Source organism: Globicephala melas, chromosome 11, assembly GCF_963455315.2.
Source record: "Globicephala melas chromosome 11, mGloMel1.2, whole genome shotgun sequence".
Taxonomy (NCBI): domain Eukaryota; kingdom Metazoa; phylum Chordata; class Mammalia; order Artiodactyla; family Delphinidae; genus Globicephala; species Globicephala melas.
In genome coordinates, this window is record NC_083324.2 from 64,992,433 (window position 1) to 65,020,003 (window position 27,571).

At 39.4% G+C, this 27,571-nt stretch overlaps 1 protein-coding gene across 13 annotated transcripts in view; it reads right to left on the reverse strand.

Annotated features, from left to right (window-relative positions):
* FKBP5 (FKBP prolyl isomerase 5) overlaps nucleotides 1-19,260 on the reverse strand; it is a 102,931-nt gene extending 83,671 nt beyond the window's left edge. For 3 of the 13 annotated variants that reach the window (XM_060307741.2, XM_060307739.2, XM_060307738.2), the window contains exons 1-5: nucleotides 19,129-19,241; nucleotides 18,339-18,757; nucleotides 13,568-13,672; nucleotides 3,178-3,915; nucleotides 2,514-2,650 (exon numbers count right to left, since the gene is read on the reverse strand). The gene's annotated coding sequence lies outside the window, so the exon portion shown is untranslated. Of the gene's footprint in view, nucleotides 1-2,513; nucleotides 2,651-3,177; nucleotides 3,916-13,567; nucleotides 13,673-18,338; nucleotides 18,758-19,128 lie in introns of all 13 variants that reach the window. The other 10 variants (XM_070046691.1, XM_030870965.3, XM_030870964.3 and 7 more) reach the window with 8 other exon arrangements.
* Nucleotides 19,261-27,571: the final 8,311 nt, after the last annotated feature.

Below are 27,571 nucleotides of genomic sequence, written 5' to 3' on the forward strand. Positions count from 1 at the left end.
CCATGGCTCACGGGCCCAGCCACTCCAGAGCATGTGGGACCTTCCCGGACCAGGGCACGAACCCGTGTCCCCTACATCGGCAGGCGGACTCTCAACCACTGCGTCACCAGGGAAGCCCGCCAGGAAACATTTTTAAAATGAGCAGTTAAAATGCACGAGGTATCTGGACTTTTATCTATTCAACTATAAGCTGTACTTTTTCTTGCTTTAGGCCCACAGATATTAAAACAAGATGAAAAGATTTTATGAAACCAGAAGGAACATAGCACATGACACCAAAACTACTTTTCCAAGAGCTTTTTTCAAGTATAATAGTCAACTTCAGGAATAAAACTAACTCCATCTTTAAAATATTCACACCAAAATTTTCTGAGGTATTACACAAAAGAAAGAACATGGTGGCTACCTCGAAAACATCCAGTAAATACAGTATCATATGTAGAGAAAAAGAATGAAGGTGAGATCCCAGTAACATTGCTCCTGATTCTTTTCCTACTCCTCAGATTACCTACTTCTTCTTTCCTTGATTATTCTTTCATCCCATCTCCTATTATTGCAAGTATCTCTTTTCAAAATGCAGTTTTCAATCAACAGCTTTTCCCCTGTCAACCACTTCATACCAGAACTCATCCACTCTTAATTTCAAATATGGCCTCTATTAAGATAACCTCCAGATCTAGTTATAATTTCTCCCTCTTCCCTTCTCCTGTTTTTAATCTCTCCCAAATTGCCTGGGTATAGATACTCAATACTTCAGGACCCTTTTATATCCCTATTTTTTAAAGAAAATCCACTTTTTCAAAATTGGCTCCTTCTCCATTTACTTTATCATCTGTATTGTCTGGCTGTTCTCCTACAACTTTAATTTTTCTCCATTTAATCAACAGGACCTGCCAACTGTTCATTGTGTTTCCTACTATCTTACTTTCCAATTCCATAGCTATCACCACATTCTGGGTTTCTTCCTTTCCTTCCTGAGTCACCACAGCCCTCCAGCTGACCTGCCTACCTCCAGCCTACTCCCTTCTATTCATTCTGTACATACTGCCAGTAAACCTCTCTCACACGGTACACACCCCAGTTCAAGGACTTAAAAGAGTTCCCCAGCATAATAAAACTAAACTTCTCAAATCAGCACTCAGGTCGTTCCACCCCTCCAGACTGTCACTCATGAACGTTTAGCTTAAACATACTAAGGAGACAAAACCCTAGAAAACCAACAACTTGATCTTCCACATCTGGATCAGTGCAATGCACACTACAGGTCTGTAGAGTACAGTCCACCATCTTTCACTTGACTTCAACTACTTATGTCAGGCAGTGGGAATATATGACTTAATCCATCATCTTCTGACAACTCAAATTACCATGAGGATTCATCTTCAAAAGCTGAACCCTTCTAATCCACAAAATGGAAGTATGTAGTTATCAAAAAATAACACCTCATATCCTTAAATGAAAGTGCAAAGTAGTATACTATCTTTAAGGGTGAATTTTCCAACATCTATAAAAAGTGTAAGTGCAAATATCCTTTAGCCCAGCAATAGCACTTCCGGGAAATTACCTATAGATATTCTCACAGAAGAAAACAAATTATATGTGGAAGGAATATTAAACACTGTTGTAATGGTTAAAAAAAAAAAGGGGGGGAACAACTGAAATTTCCTTAATTGACTATTATTATATATCTCCACAATGGAATATTATGCAGCAATTAAAAATAAAGAAGCAGGACTTCCCTGGTGGCACAGTGGTTAAGAATACACCTACCAATGCAGGGGACACGGGTTTCAGCCCTGGTCCGGGAAGATCCCACGTGCGGCGGAGCAACTAAGCCCATGTGCCACAACTACTGAGCCTGCGCTCTGGAGCCTGTGAGCCACAACTACTGAAACCTGCGCACCTAGAGCTCATGCTCCGTAACAAGAGAAGCCACTGCAATGAGAAGCCCACGCACCGCAACAAAGAGTAACCCCCACTCACCGCAACTAGAGAAAGCACGCACGCAGCAACAAAGACCCAATGCAGCCAAAAATAATAAATAAAAATTTTAAAAATAAAAAAATAAAGAAGCAGTTATATATGAATTGATAGGGAAAGATGTTTAAGAATGGCATGAAGAGGGGAAAAAGCAAGTTATACGACAGTGTAAATTACTATTCTATTTGTATGAAAAAATGCATATACATTTGTAAATGCAAGAAAATATCTAGAAAAAATATACCAACCATTAATAGTAGCAAATTCTGGAGAATGGGATTCAGGGGAAGAAACAAGGGATTTTTACTTTTTGTACTGTGTGTGTGTGCATGTACATACACACATATGTATCTTTTAAAACAATCGATTTATTCAATTTTCATTTTTAAAAAAGAGCAGAGCACAGCAAAGACTCTTAACTTTGGATGAATATAATTGATCTTGATTATCCACAGTGCAGGAAATATGAGCTACTCAAAGTGCTTAATGAGAAACTCATCCATTCATTCAGCAACTATTTATGGAACACTTACTATATGCCAGGCATTGTGCCTGATGATACTGCCATAACCGTGAACGAGACAGACCTAGTCTTTGCTCCATTTTTCCTGTTTCTCCTGTAAGAACCACTCTGACTTCCAGGTCTGTGTTCTCATTATGCCTATTATGCCTACGGTTTCCCATAAAATAGAAACAAATTAATAGAATAATTACATCAAATAAAAACAAAGGCTTTAAATGTTATTAACTCCTATTTCCTTCATAATTAATTTAAAAAGTTAACAGAAACACAATTTGTGAAAGAACAATTGAACAAGCACCATTTCAAATAAACAAAATTTAGAAAGTAATTTAGATGTTAAATAAAATTTAAGGGAAATTAGCTAAGAAAATTCAAAAGAAAAAACATTATAGGAAATTTTTATTTTCTTCATTGATTTATATTTATTTACTAAATTCTTCTACAATAACCATGTACTATACAATAAGAAGGAAGTAAAAGTTGTTCTTGAAAAGAACCCTCTGTTGCAACAACCGATCAGCTACTGCCTGAAGTCCAAGCCCCTAACTCATTATACCAGGCCGTTTATGGTCTGGCCTTGTCGAGACTCCTTGTTTTGTCAGCCCAGAGCCCATTCCACCCTCTGCTGCAAACAGCATTCTGGGACTTTCCACTGGGGAATCACTGCTCCTCACCTCCTGGGGTGGGCCCAATCCCCAGTCTTTGCCAGTCAGAGCTTCTTATCCCCTTGGCCACCCCAACAGTTCAGAGGTGAACACATGACCCTAACAGATCCAAATCCAAATCAATCCTGAAAAGAGGCTAATTTTAATGAGGCTATTCAAATGATTATTAAGTGCTGACATATAATACAGCTAAATTTCCTAAAAGAACTTTGTAATAAATAGAATTCTCATTTAATGTGGTCCCTGAATATTTTGTGTGACTATAGCTTCAAATCACAAAACTGGCAGTGAAAACAGTCAAAACTGATCGCTTTTGTTGAAACACAACAGCAACAAAAATACAATATTAGAAAATTCCCGTTTCTAAAAGGCTATTAAAACTTGATGCTGTCTCAAAGAATGTTGAAACCGTACAAATCACATCCTGTTAAAATAGCTAAGTACAGAAACAGTAAGAAAATACAGGTTACGCAGCATATATGTTAATCACTTATCCTCTGACAGAAATCTTTTAAACAACTTCAAAAATAAAGCTCCTACAGGTAGTATTTCATGAGGCACCTAAAATGCCACAATCCTAAAACAAACAAACAAAACCCCAAACCCAAGCATTTGAAATATATTTAACTTTTAAAATAATTTTTATCGGGACTTCCCTGGTGGTCCAGTGGGTAGGACTCCATGCTCGCAATGCAGGGGGGCCCAGGTTCGATCCCTGGTCGGAGAACTAGATCCCACGTGCCACGACTAAGACCCGGAGCAGCCAAAATAAATAAATAAATAAATAAATTTTTTAAATCGCCTTTATTAAAAAAAATAATAATTTTTATCAGTTAACCATTTTCCTTTCAACACTAAGAAAACTATAGAGTATATTAATAAATTACAGGGGAACAAACTTCAATGCAATATGAGAAAATAAAACTTAACCATTAGAATTTCCTAAGAGTGAAATGGACTGTCTTGTAAAACAGGGACCTCTCCTTCCCTGGAACTAAAACTAAAACCAAAGCTCTGTAATTCTCTGAAAATAAGATATCCTTGAAGAATTCAACTGCTGTGCCAGCTGTTTTATTTCTTGAGAGTATAGCTGAACACATATTATAATCCATTGCATTTTTTCTAGCATTGCACAATTTTCCTGGCACACAATGTGCATACTGTATTTATTATCATATTTAAGCATCTGACAGCATTGTTATAAGAATCCATAATATTATTCTCTAACCAAATGCACACATAAATTTTTCAGTCTTCAAACAGCCATGGATTTCAGTAGTTAAGTATCATATATATTTTTTCCACAAAGTCTAAATACAATACATTTCCTGAACTTTTAGCTTTCAGTTTCCTGTTCGTCAATGGTTACAATTCTAGAGGCAATACATAAACACACCCTAGCCATGGTATTTCCACTCCTGACAACAGTGGATGTGAACTTAATATGACCAAATATAACTACAGTGCATATAAATGGTATATCACAGCTAACACAGCAATAGCAGGAATTAAGCTATAAAATGGAAATATAAATTATATTCCTTATTAAGAATTCACATAACCTCCTTTTATAACTTAGAACTCAGAAAAAGTTTCTCTCCCATGAAAAACTGATAAGCTTTCTTTATCAGACAATAACTGTGAAACCCATCCTGTTTCCTTTTTTCTCCTGCTTGCCAGGAAGCTCAGAGCTAAATTTAATGTTCAAATACAGAAAATATTTTGCCTCAGATTATTACTGTAAAGATTTCTTTCCACTCCCTCATCCTGCTCATTATTTCTCAAGTGATTTATGCTTAATTTCTGACTTTGTTTTTAATGTTTCTTGCCTTTTTAGTTTTAATTACAATCTATCAAATCTTTTCAATGAATAGAGAGTATAAAGAAACAATTTAAAAGATATCTTTACATCACTGAATAATCTGTTAATCCAATTTATATAAAATGGGGCTTCCCTGGTGGCGCAGTGGTTGAGAGTCCGCCTACCAATGCAGGGGACATGGGTTCGTGCCCCGGTCCGCGAGGATCCCACATGCGGTGGAGCGGCTGGGCCCGTGAGGCATGGCCGCTGAGCCTGCGCGTCCGGAGCCTTGCTCCGCAACGGGAGAGGCCACAACAGTGAGAGGCCCACATACCGCAGGAAAAAAAAAAAAAAAAAACAATTTATATAAAATGTAGGTCCTAAAATGTATATTTATTTTCCCCTTTCAAAGTTAATTGTTTCACATAATTCATGATTCACTTTTAGAAGTCACTGGCAAGTCTTCCAAATAAAAGACTCATAAAATGACACAAGGATCAAAACAAATTACTAAATGAGGGACACTAGATTAGGAGGATTAGTAATTTTTAAATGTTTTTAATTTACTAACAAAATTGGTCTGGCAAAGCTAGATTGTCATAAAAAATTAACTCACATAAAGTGTACTGAAATCTTACTTACTGTTATCAGCATTTTAGATGCAAAATAGACAACAGGTATAAAAATATTTAAATAGCCTAGGAATCTTAAGAAAAGAGGGAAACTCGGTCACACTTATTTAGAAACTACAGACACACACACATATTAAAATATTCAGTATATGGTAATACCAAAAAGTTTAAGTGGAGATAAAATGAGATATTAAGAAAATGAACAAAAACAACACGAAGATGAAAAGAAACTACAACCCAAACTGACAAATCCAGCCGAAAACTAAACAAAAATATACCATGAATTAAACAGAAAACCTAAGCATAGTCATATTAAACATGGAAAAGAGAAATGAACACATTTTGTAACAAAGACTACGGTCTACAAGAATGCATAATATTAAAGCTCTTCACTTTTAGAAGCCATAAATTTAAAAAAAATGATAATAAATGGAAGAAGACAGCCAAATAATTTATATAAGAGTTACAAAAACCAATTGTTCCTTTCTCTCTCAACATATGAGAATTGCAAGACATACCCAAATAAGTCAAATTACAAAAAAATTAATATTCTAAGGATGAAGTTAACAGCAAAATGTATTACTATATAAATTACTATATAATTTATATAGTATTATTATATACTATATACAGCATAGTATTAATATATACTATATTTATGCTATATATATAACATATATAATGCAGTATTATATATAGTATATATAACATATAGTTATATAGCGTAGAATTTATAGTACTATTACTATATAAATTTACAAGGAAAGGCTAGTAACCACTCATAAAATATAGCTTAACAGACTTCTTTCAAACAACAATAAAACAGTTCAACATAAAAAAGATTTAAAAACAGAAACAAATTCCTATATATTATCTGAAGGGGCTGAGAGAAACACACACACACACACAGCCCTCAAAAAAGAAATCTAAAATTTAATTTTGAAGCATTTCTCTTCCCCCCAATAGCACAAATAGAAGTTAAAATTTGTTATAAAGAGTAATCATCTAAATACAAAACAAGTCACAGATCATAAGAGAGAAAAAAAATCCCTTCTCCCTTCAGAAAAATGAAGACAGGAAAAAGAAACCAAACCATGGGAAATACAACTAAGTGATCTGATACAAAGCACTGAGGACATGGAAAAAATTCTTTTGTATATATATTTGTGTATTATACAATTCAACTTCACGGTGTTTGAAAATGATAAAGAAAAATTAGTATTTCAGTAAAAATGAATCCAGTTAGAAGTCTTTTTTCTTTTTTTTTTTTTAAGGAATATGGCAGGATGAGCAGAGAGGTCTAGGGTATTTTTATGTAACCCATGCCACTTTTTCTTTCTTTAATCATGGGAAAGAATACAGAACCTGAAAAGATAACTAGCTGTGAAATAATTTTATGACAAAATTATGCTTAAAGTGACTAAAACGTATTTGTACGTCACACAAATTTTCAAAATGCAAGGACAGCATCTTGTCAAATTTAAAACAAGACATTTCAAGGGAAGAAAAGTAGTGTGACAGTGATTTGGAGATGAGGAACTGACATTAATGAGAAAAAATTACGTGCTCTGTAAAAAGGGAAGGGAGTATTTATTGAGCAACTAGAGTATCCAGACACTAAGCTTAGGGCTTTATAAAAGACATTCGATCACATTGCATTTAGGTAGGAAAACAATATAGAAGAAAACAATGCTTAAATAAGTTTCTCACCATTATGTGTGGCATATGGTAAAATGTAAGAGACGAAAGAAGATGTAAACTTAGAGACTACTGTACTAGTAGAAGTACACGGCTGGGGACTGTGAGGTGAAAGTACAATAGTTCCCAACTTTTCATGCTAATCTTACTGGACTATCAATCACTCTGTAAAAGAACCTGTGTTCCACCATGACAGAAACAGAAGTCCACTTTTTTTTGAGAATGATATTTATGTTTACAACACTATTATATTTATAATTTCCAACTCTAAAAATAAAAGAAAGGAACCCTTTTGTTCCTAAAGAAGATTTTGGAGCCTTGGTTTTATTTTTTAATTTTATTTTTTTTAATAAATTTATTTTATTTAATTTTGGCTGCCTTGGGTCTTCGTTGCTGCGCGCGGGTTTCCTTTAGTTGCGGTGAGCAGGGGCTACTCTTCCTTGCAGTGCGCAGGCTTCTCATTGCGGTGGCTTCTCTTGTTGCAGAACACGGGCTGTAGGTGCACAGGCTTCAGTAATTGTGGCTCACAGGCTCTAGAGCGCAGGCTCATTAGTTGTGGCGCACAGGCTTAGCTGCTCCGTGGCATGTGGGATCTTCCCAAACCAGGGATCGAACCCATGTCCCCTGCATTGGCAGGCAGATTCTTAACTACTGCACCACCAGGGAAGCCCTGGAGCCTTGGTTTTAAATATTACTTTAAGAATAGTAATGCCTGTCCAAGAAGTGTGATCATGGGCTTCTCATTAAGAATAGAGTGAATTATTACCACATTATTCCTGGCAGTAAAATTATTTCTTACCTTGGTGTTTGACAGCCGTTAGTAGAAAGATTATTGGTAATACTACTGTAATTCCCACCCAGATGGTTAAGAGTCATACTAGGACGACAGTAAAAAAGCAGCCCTAGTTTAGCTCTGAAAGGTACAGGCCACTAATTAATTAGCTGTGGATCCTGACGTTACTTCCTCTGGACCTCAACGTCCTCATCTGTACAATAAGACTGCTGGACTAGAGCATACTTCCCTACCTTCCTCCCCCTTTTTCCCTCTCCCTGGCCCTTTCTACTTTATGACTTCGGTGATTTAGGATCTAGACTGGGATTTTTGAGGACAGAGAGGTAAATAGCAGAAACCCACTTAACTCTGGAGAAAAGGAATAAGAATTATGTAAACAACTAGAATATGGAGAGAAAAAGAGAAAGCCCAAAATACATGTTTACAAAAACAAATGGACAAATTAAAGAGGCATAATGGTTCAGAATAGAGGATCATGAGCTTCATTGTCAAAATTAGTATGATAGTAGTTTCAGTTATATGACATCAGGAAAGATAGTGAGAAGTGCTAGAGATACAGACTTAGAAATGTTATTTGTAACACACAACAATGCTTTACAAATAACCCAAGAAATCTTCCCAAGTTCCCCCAGTACATATGGAAAAGATGCCATACTCCCTGGCTTAATCATTCATAATTCTGCCCTAATATAATCACTCACTATTTTCCAACAGGTTATTCCCTCCAGTCCATTTGGCTTCATCATTTCAGACAAACCTATGAAATCTCCCCTTCACTGTCACTCAGTGTTCTGTCAAATGCTTTCTCCCTTCTTCCAATTTATAATAACAATTTATCATGCTCTAACCATGTTTGAGGCACCATTCTAAGCACTTGACATGTATAAACTCATTTAATTCTCTCAACAATCCTAGGAAGAAGGTCAAGTAACTTGCTAAAGATTACACAGTAGCAGAGTCAGGATTCCAACACAGGCAAACTGGTTCCAAGGAGCCTGTCCTCCTAACTTGCTAACTAGTCCTACAAGGCTTAGGTGGAGTTCTGTCACCTTCCTGAAGTTCTCACCTGCTTAGCAATTATTCCTGCCTCTTGAGACCTTAAGTAAACCACTCCTTTGTCACTTACCACAAGACCTAGGTTGTTATTTATCTTTTGTGCACATGTTCTATCTTTTCTAAGGACAGGATCTTGTCTTATTTATTCTGTAACAACACTACTTAGAACCTAACACAACTTATTATCTGGAACACAAAAGTGCTTATTAATGAAACTATAATAGCATTTAATATTTATTGAAGACATATGCCAGGTTCTGGGCTAAGTACTTTATATGTATTGTCTCATTTATTCCTCACAACCCTTCGGTAGGTATTAATACTGCCTGCACCTCCTATTATTATAGATGAGGAAACTGAACTTAGAGAGAAGCTACATATCTTGTCCCGTATCACAAAGTGGTGGTGACAGTCTTACTTAAGGGTCTAACCAGAATCTTAATCTCCAGCCAACCACAAAACACCCTGAAGAAAGAAGCAGTCCTAACAACAACTCAGTTCAACTTTCACTACTCTGCAGCACTATGCTGAACACCAAGGATTCAGAATTAGAGGCACAGTTGCTGCCCTGATGAAACTCACAGTGCACTAAGACTTCAGGATCAAACTTTGATATCACAGGCAGAGCCACCATCATCAAAACTTAAGGAAGATTTTAACTTATATTTTAAATCAAAATATCTAAATAATCCTTGGAAACTCTTCCATCCCCTTCCTTCTCCCTTCAGGCTTCCCCCACTCTCTCTACCCTAGGACTAATCTCTCTAGTTTCTGTATTATCGAGTAGAAGGATCCCACTAATCCTGACAACTACTAGGATGTCTAAATTTAATTTATCAGTAGCTCAGACTCAAGGGTCTATTTGGCGAATTCCATGTCCATAATGAAATATGGGCAATGGACAGCTAGAAAAAACCAGTAGCAAGGAGAAGCAGCAAAAAGAGGGAGATGAAAGTCACACTGTATAGCAAAGAAAAAGCAAGAAAAGCAGGAAAGTGGACACAAATAGAAGGTGAAAGTGAGTCCAGAATAAATCCAGTAGAGAGATGTAGATAAATGAAAACACTAAAATCTAATTCATTTTGCGAATGCTGACTCCTTTAATTTTTTCCTGACTTCTAATGGAAACAGAAAAATATGTAGGTGAAACAATTACTGAAAAAATCATTAACCAGGAACAGTATATAAATCAGGAGTTTTTCCCCTGAAAAACCACTCATTTTAGAATTTCAGAGCTGCAAAAAGACCTTAGATCACTATCTAATCCAACCCATTCATTTTACAATTAATATAAGGCTCAGTAAGGTTAAGTAACTTTAACTTTCCCAAGATCATGTAGCAACACTCCTGAATCTCATCCCTGTCTATGCCTACTATACTAGGCTTCCTAGAAACGGTGTAATTTTCTCTTCCATTTTCCACTCGTAATAACTATTAAATTAATTTCTGCATAAGTATCTCAGAATCCCCATATTATTCCTACTTCTCATAGAAGAAAATAATCAGGTATTCTGGATTATCTAAAACAATATCAAATTTTATTCTCTTATCCCCAAAGTCAGTAATCTTAAATTGGGTCTTGATTTCTACAAGGAAGAAATTCAAACATTTCCCAGAAGAGCAGAAAGAAGAAAGAGCTCCATAAGCTGACCAAAAGCAAGCCAAGTTGATAAGCTACAATCCATCTGTAAAGGACTCAGGCCCAAGACCACTGGAGGGTGGACGACTGCTAGTGGGAAGTAGAATGGATATCACTTATTTTCCCATTTCTATTTAATACCTTCCCAACTAACCTCAGGTTCCTATCTTTCTGACAACCATCAATTCTAGGAGCCTGTAAAAAGAAGGGAAAGTAATGAGGTAAGAGTATCATGTCACTTTCGGCACAATGGCTTTTTGATAAGAACTATCTTGGTCAGGAAATATGCCACAAGGAATAGAAGGGTTTTTGGGTAAACCCACAGATCTTTATTTTTACCATAAAAACACAAGAAGTCCTGAAAGTGTGTTATATACACTCAGTATTTCCCCCACTGCAAAGCACCTGCAGATATTCTGCTGGAAGGAACTCATTCTGGGCTATTTCTGTGGTCCAAGAAAGTCTGCTGCCTATATCCCTTGATAAACTGTGGGCCCTGCTGGCCATCGTTCACGAGGTTATTAGAGCTGAGTGATTTGGAAATCGTCTCTATCACCTTGGTTTAAATATAATGATTTCCTAGCCCTTAAAAATTATGTGTTTGCTTATAAGACTGACTGAAGCCTTCTCTGAAAGGGAAGAAAATGCCCTATTTTACTTTAGGAACATACCTTAATTTTGATATGTATGAAGTTCATTATAGATTAGGGATAACTTCCTGCTAACATGTTACCCAAATTAGGACAACTGGAGTGGAAATGAAAAAGGACGAAAAGATAAAAAGACATTTAAAAACAAAGTGATTTAGTGGCTCACTGAGCTTAAGAAGCAAAGGAAGAGTAAAAAATGACCAGTAAGAATAATGGTGTCACAAACAGCTAAAGAGGAAAGTCAGGAAGAGAAGCGTTTTGACTGGGGGTGGAGAGAGGGGGTGTTGGTGTGCAGTTGCTACAGAGATGGTATTTAAACATATTTAGTTTCAAGACATAAGTGAAAATTTGGGCCTCAGTTTTGCAAGGCCTGGAGTTTAGACATAAGATATACATTTGGAGCCTAAAAAAGCACAGCAATGACTGAGTTTTTAGAGAAAGAGAAAGTAACAGCAAAACATTTAGACAACAGCATTCCTCAGACACTACACTTTGAAGATAATCTAACTTACCAGATGAACAGTACTACCTTATTCTATAGATTAGAATATTTGGACTAATTTATTATAAATAAAAGGCTAAAAAATTAATCTTTCTCTTCCAGGCTATGAATTGACAGAAAGGAATTTAGAATAAAAATAGTTTCATAATTACTGATTGTCCAAAGTTAAGTCTCTGAGTTAAAACACACTGCTTTTCAGATTTCTCTATTTACAACGAAACTTTTGAAAAAAATTGAGAGAAAAAATCTGGTACACTAATACCACTACTATTTTACAATATTTGTGAGAATGTATCAGTTTTTAAAAGCACACTAACCAAAATGCTGATAATTAATAAATCTGAAGAATGGGTATATGGAGGTTCATTATTATTCTCTCCAGTTCTGGATATGTTTAAAACTTTTATAATAAAAAAGTCTAAAAAAAAGGCTACCTACAGATATTTTTAAAGTTCTATCTGCAGTTAGGGTTTGACAACTCAAAACAAAATTCTAAAAACTTTTCAAATAATGTTTTATTCATGCTCAATAGACCAATGAAATTTACTGTGTATGAAAGGGAGATAAGGCCCTGTCATTTCAGAGGAACATGAATATGTTCATTAAATGGAGAAAGTCCTCCTTTTATCCATGTTGGTTGAGTTGGACATTTGTCATTTTTCTCTTCAAAGAACTTATATTTGTTAAAGAAAAATATATAGACCATATAAATGTATGGTTTTTGTTAGTAAAGGCAACATAAATGTTCATCCCCAGTTATCAATGATTAATTTGCTGAAATTGCTGGCTAGTCATTCTGTTACTTCGAATCATATTCCACTCTAGTAAATAACCAAATAAACAAATTTCTTATGTGGATGCAAAAAACTGATTAAAAAATGAATATCCATAAATAATGCCCAATCCTAAATTGTGAAGAACACATATTTAAGATTATATAAAATAGTAAGTCGAGAAAAAAAGCTGAACGTTTTAAACAACTGACATAGTTTTAGGGCTGCTGTAGAGTGATTTGCTTTAAATTAAACCTATTTAAATTACAGTTTAAACTAACAGTGAGCATCAAATTCACCACCTTAGATTTACCACTTAACCTACGATCAAGATTAGTTTATATGGTTTACAAGCACCAATCCTTCCCCCTACTATAAATACCACCCACAAATGACAACCAGCTTTGTTTGCCTCTTCTTTGTCTGGTGAGTTCCAGGACAGTAAGGACTGCACGTTTGTGCAAAACCTAGCACACTGAAGGTGTGCAACTCTCTTAACAGGAATTATCAATTCCCAGGAAGCTATCGCTAGGTATCAGTCTCACTCCCTAGGTGACTGACACAGGATAACAAAATAAAGCACAGTTTCCTGGCTGGCAGTTGGCCTTGAATTATTTTCAGGATCTTGTCTCTTCTAACAGAAATACGCTGCCATGAAACTTCAAAGAGAAGCAGCATAGATACATATATGTAGAGACAAAAGACTGTCAGTAATTCTCTTCTCCTACATCATTATTAAAGCACTGCTTAATTTCAAATTGAGGTATTTCACTTTTTTCAGATAACAGGGTCATTCTCCTCATCTTCAACAAATTTTTATAGTTTTTTTTCCTTATGAAAGTAAAAGTTACATACCATAAAATGCACGGATCTTAAGTATTCAGCTGGGTAAATGTGAACAAATGTATACACCAACAGTTGGTGAATCTGGAAGTTCCTCGTACTGGTCTTGCAACTGTTCTGTAAGTTAAAAATTACATGGAAATGAAAACTTACCCCAAAGGTGTACACTTGAATTCCATAGCTTGATTCCCAAATCAAGTTATAGAATATTTCCATTACCCTAAAAAGTTCCTTTTTGCCCCTTTCCAGTCATCCACAGCCCTTACCCAGAAACCATTGTTCTGATTTCTATCACCATACCTAAATCTGGCCTGTTCCCATATTTTTTATAAATGGCATCTTATAGTACATACTTGTGTTTGGCTTCTCTTGCTCTGAATAATATTTGAGATTCATCTATGTCACTGTATGAATCATTAGTTCATTACTATTGTGAAAAAGCTGCTATGAACATTTTTATCAGTCTTTCTGTGTACATGTACTTTATTCCTCTTGGTGTAGCAAGATTTCATTTAAAAAAAAAGGTTTCACATATAAATAAGCCTGTGAAGGCACACAGTATAGATAGATGGATTGATTTATATATATACATATAACAAACATACAGTTACATATATAATGCAAATATATATAGCATAGATACTTTATCTACCTGTGTGTATATATTTCTGTGTGTATATATTTATGTGTGTGTGTATATATATATATGTGTGTGTGTCTCTACAAATGGATTCTGAGAGGTCCACCTAGGACCAACAAAGATATTTTAAAAGACCTTATAGGGCTTCCCTGGTGGCACATTGGTTAAGAATCCGCCTGCCAATGCCAGGGACATGGGTTCGAGCCCTGGTCCGGGAAGATCCCACATGCCACGGAGCAACTAAGCCCGTGCGCCACAACTACTGAGCCTACGCTTTAAAGCCTGCGAGCCACAACTACTGAAGCCCGCGGTGCCTAGAGCCTGTGCTCTGCAACAAGAGAAGCCACAGCAATGAGAAGCCCTTGGCGTGCCGCAACGAAGAGTAGCCCCGGCTCGCCGCAACTAAAGAAAGCCCGCGCACAGCAACAAAGACCCAGCTCAGACAAAAATAAACAAATAAATTCATTTTTTAAAAAAAGACCTTATAAAGTTCATAGTGCAAGTAAATTTAAGATAGGAAAGATGACATTTCAATTTTTCTTAATAAGTATTATGTTTTAACCTAAGACTAATTCAAAAGAGAAACAAATTTCTTTCCATGTAAATTACCCTGTTTTGCTTCAATGAAATACCCTTCTTCTCATAACAAATCCCCTTCTCAAACTAGAATTTCAAAACATTAAATATTACCATCCACCATGTAATAATTTTTTATGCTAGGGGCCAAATCCAAAATCTGTCAATATTCTATTCTACTGTCTTGCTTTTTTAAAAAGTTAGAAACATGGAAATAATTCCATTGGCTAATGTTTAACATGGGTAAAGACCATTTCATCCTCATTCAGAACACTGTATATTCTGAAAAAGGCTAGGATGTTTTCTGTTCCAAAAAGTATCTTACTACAGCATTAAGTCTGTGATAGAGACATTCTAACCTTCTAATTCTGTGTGTAATTTTCGGCAGACAGTAGAGGAGGATCTTTAATTTCCAGAGATAGAACACTGAGAAACATACACACAAATCTGATTTTTGATGAGATCAATTTGAAATTCCCAGCCCTGTTTTTGATAATCAGATGATCATTTTCAGGGAACTAGGAATGGCTCCTTATTTAACATCATACATAAATTGCCAAGACTGAGGCTGAACACTACAAACGGTTCCAGAAATTTACCATCATCTGCTTCAGGAAGGGTTTGCAACTACAAAAGGGAAAAAAAAAACCTCTTCTAGCCTTTGATTTTTCTCCATCTTTTATTCTTCCTTCCAAACAATGAACAATTTCAAGACCATACAATTCAAATGTACCATATATATTTTTTTAAAAAAAATAAATTTATTTATTTATTTTTGGCTGCGTTGGGTCTTCGTTGCTGGGCGTGGGCTCTCTCCAGCTGCGGTGTGCGGGCTTCTCACTGCGGTGGCTTCTCTTGTTGCGAAGCATGGGCTCTAGGTGTGCGGGCTTCAGTAGTTGTGGCTCGTGGGCTGTAGAGTGCAGCTCAGTAGTTGTGGCGCACAGGCTTAGTTGCTCCCCAGCATGTGGGATATTCCCGGACCAGGGCTCGAACCCGTGTGCCCTGCATTGGCCGGCAGATTCTTTTTTTTTTTTTTAGGCAGATTCTTAACCACTGCACCACCAAGGTAAGTCCCGTGGCTACTGTTTTTAAATCAATAGTTACGTGATTTACGTACCAACGTCCACCTAATCTCTGGTGAGTGTAGATGTAATTTTCCTTACACTTTTGGGGACATAATGTCAGAAGTTAAAAATGCGCTGTAAAAAAATTCAGAATGTGAAGCAATGAAAAAACAAAATCTAATTACTAATCAGCTAGGTTAGAAAGTTCACACAGTCTCAGAATTATAAAATGTATAAAATATTTAATTGTTCAGCATAAAATAATTACAGAATTTAGTGTGCCAAAATATATACAATATAGATTCTTTGTTAGGAATTGTTGAAAATTATATTAAAGGCATACAGAAAATATTCTTAATGACAGATACAGCATGCATACTACTGTTAAATAAAGCAGTATTAATGTCTAACAGTATCATGTGATCTACCCTCAAATTTAGCTTGTTTAATATGTGTCCCTGTTCTTTTGTAGCTTTATTCATTCAAAAATATTTGCCCACCCCCAAACTAAAAAGGAGCCACACCTGAGGGTCAGTGACTTAAAAACACTCCCAACATTTATTGTGTAGATGCAAGAATTCAACTTATGCTTAATTTTGAAGCTGTAATGTGGTTGATAATTTTATGATATGGTCTACCGCAAGTTAAAGTGGACAACAATCAGTAATTAAAATATGTAAAAACTGAATTTGAAAATGGTCTTTTAATTAAAGGGCACTTCCATAGTTAAAGTTCCCCAAATATGCTTTACGTAAATAAAACTAAGGAATATAGCTTTAATTTATGATATGTGGTATATTTAAGCATCATTATAGGATAATGACTATAAAATTTCTAATTACACATAGTAGTTAAACTAATATATTCCTATACACTTTAAAGGACAATTACCCATAATTGTCCTAAACTAATATATTCCTATACACTTTAAAGGACATCACCCATAACCCCAGTCTCATAAGATTCCTTAGAACTACTTATACATAATAAAACCCACTCTGCACGAGTCACTGTTCAAACAATCTACCTTCACTAAACATCAAAAAGCCAACTCAGCTTTCAACAGTAATAACTTCTTCTACAGCTAGAGAAAGAGGATGCTCTTCCTTCTCTAGACTGGTTCTAAGGTAAGAAGCCTTTAGGAAACAAAACAACCTAAAATATGTATCCTTTTCCAATCCAAGGATAAACGGAAAATTGAAGATTTCACTAGTTGCCTAATCCAATATTTTAAAATGTTCATGTTGAACTGGTTAAAATCATGTTTTAAAAAAGAAATTCACCCAAAATTCCCATCACTAAAAAATTGAAGATTCAGAAACACACTTGTTTTGTTAAATATTGTAAAGACAAAGACCTCACAGCATATAAGCCTGTTGTTTTAGAGAAATAAAACATTTTATAAAGTCCATCTTTGATTTTTTTTAAATCCCAAGTAGTCACAACTAGACTATTGGTTAAAGAGTTCACCTTTAAAAGGTGTTACTAATTAGCTACGTAAGTAACTAAAATTACTATTCAATGAAACACTAATAAAGTACCATAATTAAAATAACGGTCCTTAAGAAGTTAAACTTACATCTCTTAAGTACAAATCATACCCAGCATAGATATAAAAAAGACACATTAGAAGAAAATAACTGAGTAATCTAAATCAACTGCTCCTCACAAATGAATGTTATTAATAACCTTCATAATATATTTTAAAGTAATTATACATTATTTTAAAACTTTTTTTTCTATAGATGCCCTAAATTGGTCAGGGCCATAACTGTAGATTGTTAAGTGAGGTCAGATGGGAGAGAGAGAAACAGAAAATAAGTGAAACGTATAACAAATAAAAATTTCCCACAAGAATAAGAAGTTTTTCAACTCTATCCTTGGGGGAAAAAAAAAAACTCTTATGCGGGGCCGGGGGTGTGGTGCGGGAGAATTCCCACAGACTACTCAAAATACTGAACCAAAATATGCCTTAACTTTTCCCTTGTCTAAAATCTAACAAAACGGTAAGACAATGAAAAGAAACACTCCTGTGAGCCCTCAGAGAGGCAAAGAAAGCTCCCATTCAACGCTAAGCCTTATTCCACTCCTGTAAAGTAAATCCAAAACCACGAGCTCAAACTGCTTCATGAAGAATTTACTGAATGGCGGCCAAACGTTGTACACGCTACCCTGAACCACAGTGAAGGATATCTAGAGTTCTGCATTCTCCATTTACAACCTGTACCTTACTATGCATGCTTTCGCCACCACTGCAGAAACCGATTTTTTCAAAGATGTTCCTCCCGGCAAGTCAATGGAAAGAAGGCAATCTACACGCTGACAACACCCGCCCCCCACCTTTTTTTTCCCCAATCAATACTAGTTTTGACTACTATACTGCGGCCAGCACACCTTTTTAGAAATCATTAAGGGAGAAGGCGTTATAACGTCCCAGAGTGAACTGAATACTGAGCTCTGAAACAACTTTTCACTGGCTTTCACCTGGCACTAAGATTATCACCTGTTAGAACGCCGCCGCACCCGCACCCTCTACGAGCGGCCGAGAGCGGGGATGCTGTTCCCAGTCACTGGTCCCTGGGCGGCAGGTGAAGACGGTGAACGCGCATCCACACCCACCGCCCGGGGAGCGCAAACCGAAAGCCAGGACGGCGGCGACGGGACGCTCCGTTATCCTCACTCTCGGCTGGCCCGCCAGGTGAGCGCGGCTCCATCGCGCCCGCGGCGTCCCGGTGCACGGCTCACCCCGGCTCCACTTCTCCCGCCGCCCGGGCCCCGGAAAGCGAAGTTTCTCTCCCGCCCGCGGCAGCTGCTCTTCACGCGCCTCCCGGCTCTCCGCCGGTCCCGCCGTCTGCTCCGGGCTGCCGCGGTCACGGGCGCCGGGCCTCGGGCGAGTCGGGGGCCGCGGACGGGAGCCGTGACCTGTCACCCCGGGAGGGAAACAAAAGCCGGGTGAGGACCAGCGGGCGCGACCGGCCTCGCCTCCGAGAGAGAAAGCGCGGCGGGGGGCGGGGAGCCGCTCCAGGAGCCGCCGGCTCCGCGCCTCCAGGAGGGAGCCCCTGCCCCGCGGCCCGGCGGGACGTAGAGGAGCCCCGCAGCGGAGCTAGGGGCCTCCAGCGCGCCCGTCTGGGGGCTCCCCAGGCCCCCCTGGCCCCGACGCGCCGCTCCCGGGCTGGGGAGCCGCGTGAGGGGGCGGGGAGGCGGCGCAGCGGCGGCCGGACCGCGAAGCAGGGAATTCGGCTCCCTGGGCTTAGCGACCACACTCCCCATCCCTGCGGCCATGGAGCCAGTACCTGTCGCCGCGGTTGTTCGTCTGCTCTGTCTCTCTCCGCCTAGCCCGCGAGCCGCTGCCCCTCAGCCCGCCCTGCAGGCCACCCGCGCGCCGGACGCCGCCGCCCGAGACTGGCAGCGCCCGCGAACCGGCCCGAATCCCCCGGGCAGCGCCCGGCGCCGTCCCACCCCCGCCGGCCGCAGGACCCGCCTCCCATAGGGCCCCGGGGCTGTCAGTCCGCCCCCAAAAGGCGCGCGGGCTGTCGCTCCGCCTGTCCGGATTGGCGGCCGCGCGCCGTCCATGCAAATAAGGCCCCGCCCCCGACCATTTGCACCTCCGCCTTGGTGTAACCTCCGCCTCTCCCCGCCAGCCCACGTGTCTGGCCCTTGCCCTTTGTGGGGGCTGGAGGGAAGGGATGGAGGAAACTGACCGACACCCTCTCCCACCATCCCTTATCTCCGGGAAAACTAATGCCTAAAGAAGCTAGTTGACTAAGCATACGGATCTCTCTCTCTGAAAGCTCTGCCCTCCTGTCTGCCCACTAGACCTGCCCTGAGGATGGAGAGTGACAGACCAGGCTTGTTTGTGTGAGGTTAGCCCCAGGAAACAATACCAGGAACTCAAAGTTGTCCATTTGGAACTGGGGAAAATCCCACCTGGAGAACCATAGCACATAGCACATAGCACTTCCCTCTGGACACTCAGGGACTGTGAAGACTACGCTTTCCTGTGGCTTTCTACCTTTCAAACATGAGATCCCAGGTGACTGAGAGAGCAAAGGGCCTTAAAAGATGTCTGTGTTCTCTGCCACCTGCAAAAGGGTAGACCTGCTGAGCAACTCAGCTTCAGGAGGTGCTCAGTCCCCTCCAATGAAATGGCCACCCAGAGATTCAGATGAGGGGACTGAGCTAGCCACCTGGGCCTTAGGGAGTAGCTAGCTCAATCTCATTTTTGAGAAAACAGAAACCTGAAGTCCCATAGCTATGGAGCTTATTAATTACCTATGGAAACCTAACATCTCCTAGCTCCACAACTGCTGTCTAAGCTATATCACCTGGGTCATTTAGGCATTGACGAGGAGCTTCTACAATTCACCATCCCTGCCTTCAAGAGGTGCTGCCTGCAGAAATAACCACTAGAGCTGACACTGAAACCTCGTCAAGGGCAAAGGCCCTGTCTCAGTGCCTAGAAGCTTTCCTTTTTACCAGATGCCAGGGAGAGTCACTGAAACAATTTATTTGTGCATTAATTCAGTAAGACAATGGTGATTAAAACTACTCTGCGTATTAACACCAGTTGATTAAGCATCTACTATGCTTTTTAACAGCAAGTATTAAGCACTGTGCTGTGTGCAGGGTATACAGAGGTGAGAGGACACTGTCCCAGTCCTTAAGGGCTTCAGCCTAAAAGACAGTGACATCCACATTGCATATCAGTGCTCCTTATGTTTCAGAGACTGTGACAGATGTCTGCATAGGGAGTGGCTATGCATAGGCCAGTGGATGACTCCAAGGAGAGGGGAATTTGCTCTTCCTGAGAGAGTCAGGAAAGGCCTGGAAGAGGTGACTCTAGAGCTGAGTCTTGAAAGATAAGTATTAAAAGATGGTGTTTTTGCCAGACTGACAGATGTGGAAGAGGAAGGAAAGGAACTCCCCTGGGCCGAGGCGGGGGGTGGGGGTGCAGAGGAGGGAATAGCAGGAGCAAAAAGAATGCAGACCTGGAAAAGCCTAGTAACTGAGGGAACAGCAAGGAACAGTGTGGGCAAATCTGCAGGGCTGTGTGGCCATGTCACATGGTCTGGGACCAGGCTCTTCCAGGAGGAAGACAGAAAGACCCAGGAGGCTGCCAGGCTGTGTTGTAACACACCGCAGCAAACAACAACAGGCCCTGTAGATACAGCTGCAGACTTTTTTTTTTTTTTTCTAGGCCAGAGTCTGTGGGGAACAGTCAGTTCCACAGTTCCAATGGCAGCCTGGCTGGCCACACCCACTCTCTCAGAAAACCACTCCGGTCACTGCACTTGCCTGCCTCAGCATTTGGAAACACGCGTGCTTGCAATTTCCCTAAGCACTGCTGCTCTTCAGAACGCAAAGATAACGTGGGCTATGGCTGCAGACACCTGGGTGTGAGATGAGCAACCCTTTCCTCGTGCGCACAGGAGTCCTCTGCAAGGCCTGTCACCACAGATGGCTTCATGGGAGTGTAACCTGTGCTCAGATTAATGCTCTGCTGTTACTGTCCTGAAATTCTTAATGTTTTAACAAGGGGCCCACATTTTTATTTTGTGATGGGACCAGCAAATTATTTGCCCATCCTACCTGTCACTGTTAATACCCCTAGGAATGCTTGTGATACTGCTCAAACCATATCTCATTTAAAATACTTAGCGTGGGGAATTCCCTGGTGGTCCAGTGGTTAGGACTCTGCACTTTTCACTGCCCAGGGCACAGGCTCAATCCCTGGTCAGGGAACTAAGATCCCAGAAGCTGCATGGCACAACCAAAAAAATTAAAAATAAAATAACTTGGTTTGTTCATATGCATTGTATCACCTGATTCTCACAGTGACAACGTGGAGTGGGCCTATATTACCGGTCCCATCTATCAGTTGAGAAAACTGAAGTTTGGCAACCTTCTCCAGGTGGCACAGCTAGGAGGTGGCAGAGTTCATATTTGAACTCAGCCCACCCAAGCACTATTCCATCCACTTCAGAGCTACCTCCATGTCAGTTTCAGAATCCTTTCAAACGTAGATTTGTACATGAAAGATTTTAAGAGTCAGAACACCTGATGGAATGGATATCTGTCATTTCATGGCTATCACCTTTTAAATAGTTGTTCATCAATTTTGAAAAACTCTCAGCCATTGTATGTTCAAATACTCTTTCTGTACATTTTCCTCTTTCCTTCTGGGACCCCAGTTGAAATATATATTAGACCTTCTCACTACATCCCTTTCTTCTGTATTTTCTATCTTTTGTCCTTCCATGCTTTGTTCTAAAAATTTCTTCTCTTTCAGTTCACTAATTCTCTCTTCAGCTTTTTTAAAAAATTCTCCTCTTAAACCCATCCACTGAGCTCTTAAATTTGGTTATTCTATTTTTTTTAGTTCTAGAATTTCTATCTGGTTCTTTTTCACATCTGCTATGTCACTTCTTATATCCCTTAGTGCCCTACTTAATTTTCAAGCTCGACTTTTCTCTCCTTAAACATAGTAAGTATAGTTGTTTTAGGGTCTGTGTCCCTGGTGGGGGGAGGAGCACAATCTGGAGTCCTGGGGGGTCCACATCCATTGTCAGTTTTTCCTACTGGTTCTTCCTCATGTTGTTTTATCTCCTCATGTACCTGGTTATGTTTTGGACATTGTATTTGAAAAATCATTTGAGACGTTGATGATAGTATCTTCCTCCAGAAAGGATTTCCATTTGTTTCTGCAGGCATCCTGGGATACCAGCAAGCTAGGATCACCTTAACCCAATTTCAGGGGCTTCTGATTTTCTGAACCTCTCTGATAACTTGAAGCTAGACTAGAGTCTGTGGGAGGGTTTGTTCATTTATGGTTTCCCCTTACTCAGTGCTACAGTTCTTTGAGGTCCCAGTTGAAGATGGGGAGTTTTTTTTTCAGTTATATATTGTTTCATAGCAAACTGTCCCCAAATTTAGCAGTTTAAAACAGATGTCAGTAGATTTTTTCTTAAAGGGCCAGATGGTAAATATTTTAGGCTTGCAGGCCATATGGTCTCTATCATAACTACTCAACTCTGTCATTATAGTACAAAACAGACATAGACAACACATCAATGAATGGCCTGGCTATTTAACAATAAGATTTTATTTGTAAAGATAAGCAGCCACCCTCAACCTGATAAAGGACATCTACAAAAAACCACAACTAATATCGTGCCTAACGGTGAGAAACTAGATACTTTTCCCAGAAAACAAAACAAGGAACAAGACAAGGATGTCCACTCTTGCCACCTCTATTTAATATTGTACTGGAGGTCCTAGCCAGGGCAATTAGTTAAGAAATAGAAATTAAAAGGCGTCCATGGTGGAGCCACTATGGAAAACAGTATGGAGGTTCCTCAAAAAACTAAAACTAGAACTACTGTATGATCCAGCAGTTCCACTCCTGGGTATACATCTGAAGAAAATGAAAACACTAATTCAAAAAGATACATGCACCCAATGATCATAGCAGCATTATTTACAATAGCCAACATATGGAAACAACCTGTGTCCATCAACAGCTGAATGGAAAAAGAAAATGTGGTTGGTAGATAGATAGATATACACAACGGGATATTACTCAGCCATAAAAAAAGAATGAAATTCCGCCATTTGTAACAAATGTGGATGGACTGAGAGAGCATCATGCTCAGTGAAATGTCAGATGGAGAAAGACAAATACTCTGTTATCATTTATATGTGGAATCTAAAAAATAAAACAAGCAAATGTATATAACAAAACAGAAACAGACTTACAGATATAGAGAACAAACTAGTGGTTACCCCAGAGGAGAGGGAAGGGGAGAGGGGCAAGATAGGGGTATGAGATTAAGATGCAAACCACTACATATAAAATAGATAAGCAAGGGCTTCCTTGGTGGTCCAGTGGTCAAGACTCTGTGCTTCCACTGCAGGGGACATGGGTTCCATTCCCTGGTTGGGGAACTAAGATCCTGCATGGCGTACAGTGCGGCCAAAAAAAAAAAAAAGATAAGCAACAAGGATATATTGTACAGCACAGGGAAACATAGCTATTATTTTGCAATAATTTCAAATGGAGTAAAATCTATAACAATATTGAATCACTATGTTGTATGTCTAAAGCTAATATAATACTGTAAATCAACTATACTTCAATAAAAGACACATCCATACACACACAAAGGCATCTAGATTGGACAGGAAAAGGTAAAACTATCTCTATTCACAGATTACATGATCTTGTGTATAGAATATCCTAAGGAATCCACCAAAAACCTGTTAGAACTAATAAATGAATTCAGCATGGTTGCAGGATACAAGATCAATTATAAATAGCAATTGTGTTTCTATATACTTTCAATGGACAATCCAAAAATAAAATTAAGGAAAAAATCCCATTTATAATAGCATCAAAAAGAATAAAATACTTAGGAACAAATTTAACAAAAGAGGTGCCAAACTTATACTCTGAAAACTATAAAACATTGTTGTAAGAAGTTAAGGACTTAACTAATTAGAAAAACATCCTATGCATCAAAAGTCTTAACATTGTTATGATGGCAATACTCCCCAAATTGATCTACAAATTCAGTGCAATCCCATCAGAGTCCCAGTTGACTTCTTTATAGAAATTGGCAAGCTGATTCTAAAATTCATATGGAATTGCAAGGGACTCAGAATAGCCAAAACAATATTTAAAAAGAAAAACAATGTAGGAAGATTTACATTTCCTGATTTCAAAATTTACTACAAACAACAGTAATCAACACCTGGTATTAGAATGGGGTAGACCTATCCTTGACAATGAAATATACTAGATCAATGAAATAGAATTGAGAGTCCAGAAGTAAACCCATACATTTGTGGTCAACTGATCTTCCACAAGGGTACTAGTGTTGGTAAGTATGTGGAGAAATTGAAACCCCTGGGCATTGCTGGTGGGAATGTAAAATAGTTTGGCACTTCCTAAAATGTTAAACAAAGAATTACCGTATGACCCAGCAATTCCATTCCTAAGTATATACCCAAAAGAATCGAAAACAAAGACTCAAACAGATACTTGTACACCAATGTATATATCAGCATAAATTCATAATAGCCAAAAGGTGAAAACAACCCAAATGTCTATCAGCTGATGAATAGATAAACAAAATGTGGTATATCCATACAGTGGAACATTATTTGGCCATAAAAAAGAATGAAGTACTGATAGATGCTACAATGTGGATGAACCTTGAAAACATTATGCTAAGTAAAAGAAGCCAGTCACAAAAGACTGCATATTATATGATTCCATTCATTTGAAATGTCCAGAAAAGGGAAGACAGAAGACAGGAAGCAGGTTAGAGATTGCTTAGAACTGGGAGTGTAGGGGAAGGAAGGATAGGAAGATAATAGGTAAAGGGTACAGGGTTTCTTTTTGAGGTGATGAAAATGTTCTAAAGTTGACTGTGGTGAAGGTTGCACATTTCTGTGAATGCATTAAAACCACTGAGTTGCATAACTTGATTTCCAAACATGGCGGCTGGCTTCCTCCAAAGGGCAAATGTGGAAGCTGCCAAGCCTTCTTAAGGTTTAGGCCTGGAACTGGCAGCATCATTTCCACCATGTTCTCTCGGTTAAAGCATGTCATGGGCCAGTCCTGATTCAAGGGGAGGGAACTAATAATGATGTGAATACCACAGTGCATGGTTCACTGGGGCCCACTGAAGTAACAATCTATTACAATCTGCCCTCTGTCCCCTAATGATATACCTCCTCCCACAAGCAAAATACACTCACCACCTCTTAAGACCCCCAGCTCTCACCCCATTACCAAGATTGAGCTTGAAGTCCATAATTTCATCATCTAAATCAGGTCCACATGTGAATGAGGTTTCTCAAGGGATTCTTCTCTGAATCTGATGACTTTTGAATTAGAGAGACAAGTTATCTGCTCCCCACAGGTAATGGTGAGGCAGAGGAAGGAAAATCCCAATAAATATTCCTATTCAGAAAGGAGGAAATGGCAGGCACATGGCAGCCACAGGTCCATGGTAATTCTGAAATCTAGTTGGGCACGTGTCACCGATTCCTTGGCTAGGTCCCAGTTCTTAGGGTAGTAGGAGTTTTTACATGGTGGCTGGCTTCCCAAAGCCAAAATATGGAAGCTGCCCTCTTGAGGCTTGAACGAGGCCCAGCACAACATCACTTGCACCACGTTCTATTGGGTAAAGCGGATCACAGGGCATGAAGACCAGTAGTCACGGTTCATTGGGGGTCATCAAAGTAATAGCTTACCACAGAGGTAGTTTATCAGAGTTTACAACCTTGTTAGGCCCTGAACTCCAATTTTGTGCCTGTAGTCCTAAGAAGCTTTCAAAAGCACAGCTCAGGCTCTCTGATGACTCAGATTGGCAAATGCCCTTGGGTAAAAGCAGCCCCAAATGCTGGACTCACTTCTCCGTTAGGGTTGCCAGATTTAACAAATAAAAATATGGGGATGGGGCTTCCCTGGTGGCACAGTGGTTGAAAGTCTGCCTGCCGATGCAGGGGACGCGGGTTCGTGCCCCGGTCTGGGAGGATCCCACATGCCGTGGAGCGGCTGTGCCTGTGAGCCATGGCCACTGAGCCTGCGCATCCGCAGCCTGTGCTCCGCAACGGGAGAGGCCACAGCGGTGAGAGGCCCACGTACCGCAAAAAAAAAAAAAAAAAAAATACGGGGACATCAAGTTAAATTTGAATTTCTAATAAACAACAAATTATTTTTCAGTATCACTATGTCCCAAATATTGCATTGGCGTACTTATGCTAAAAAAATATTTTGCTGTTTATCTGAAATTCAGATTTAACTGGGAGTCCTATATTTTATCTGGCAACTCTAATCCCTCTGGATTCTTATCATTTCATGTATCTTGGTCCAGTAATTCCTCACTACCTTGTTAGATTTTTGATGCTTTTAAGATTCGAAAATATTTGTCTAATATATATAGTTGTCTTTGTTGAGAGGAATGATCCAAATTCTAAATGGCATTTCTACATTTGGGGAAATCCTTCTATCATGAATTTTGCCTCTCAACCTGGAAGTCAGAACTCAAATTCCCAGCCTCCCTTGCAGCTAGATCATAGCTCTACCAATCACACACCTAAGGGAGACTTCAATTTGTAAATGCAGGACAGGAGGTCTGGTGAGTGGCCCCTGCTTTCCAGTGGACAGGTGGCTATTAAAAAATTCCATTTTTTAAAATGAGATAAATCTATGTATACTGTAGCAGAGATTGTTAGTCATCCCCCAATATCCATTCTCCTCTTTTTTGTGTGTGTGTGATACGCGGGCTTCTCACTGTTGTGACCTCTCCCGTTGTGGAGCACAGGCTCCGGACACGCAGGCTCAGCGCCCATGGCTCACGGGCCCAGCCGCTCCACGGCCTGTGGGATCCTCCCGGACTGGGGCACAAACCCGTGTCCCCTGCGTTGGCAGGCGGACTCTTAACCACTGCGCCACCAGGGAAGACCTCTCCTCTGCTTTTTGAACTGGGTACATGGCTACCTGGAACAAAGAATATATTTCCCAGCCTCCTTTGCAGCTAGGTGTGTCCCTGTGTTCTGACTAGTGGGAGCTGAGCAAAAATGTCATAGGAAGTGTCCTTAATGGGAGGAAGGATGTCCCTCTCTTTTTTTCCCTCTTTCTACTGGCTAGATGCAGATGTAATGGCTGGAGCTCAGCCATATTGGCCCATGAGGTAGAAGCCCCATGTTGAGTATGGCATAGCAAAA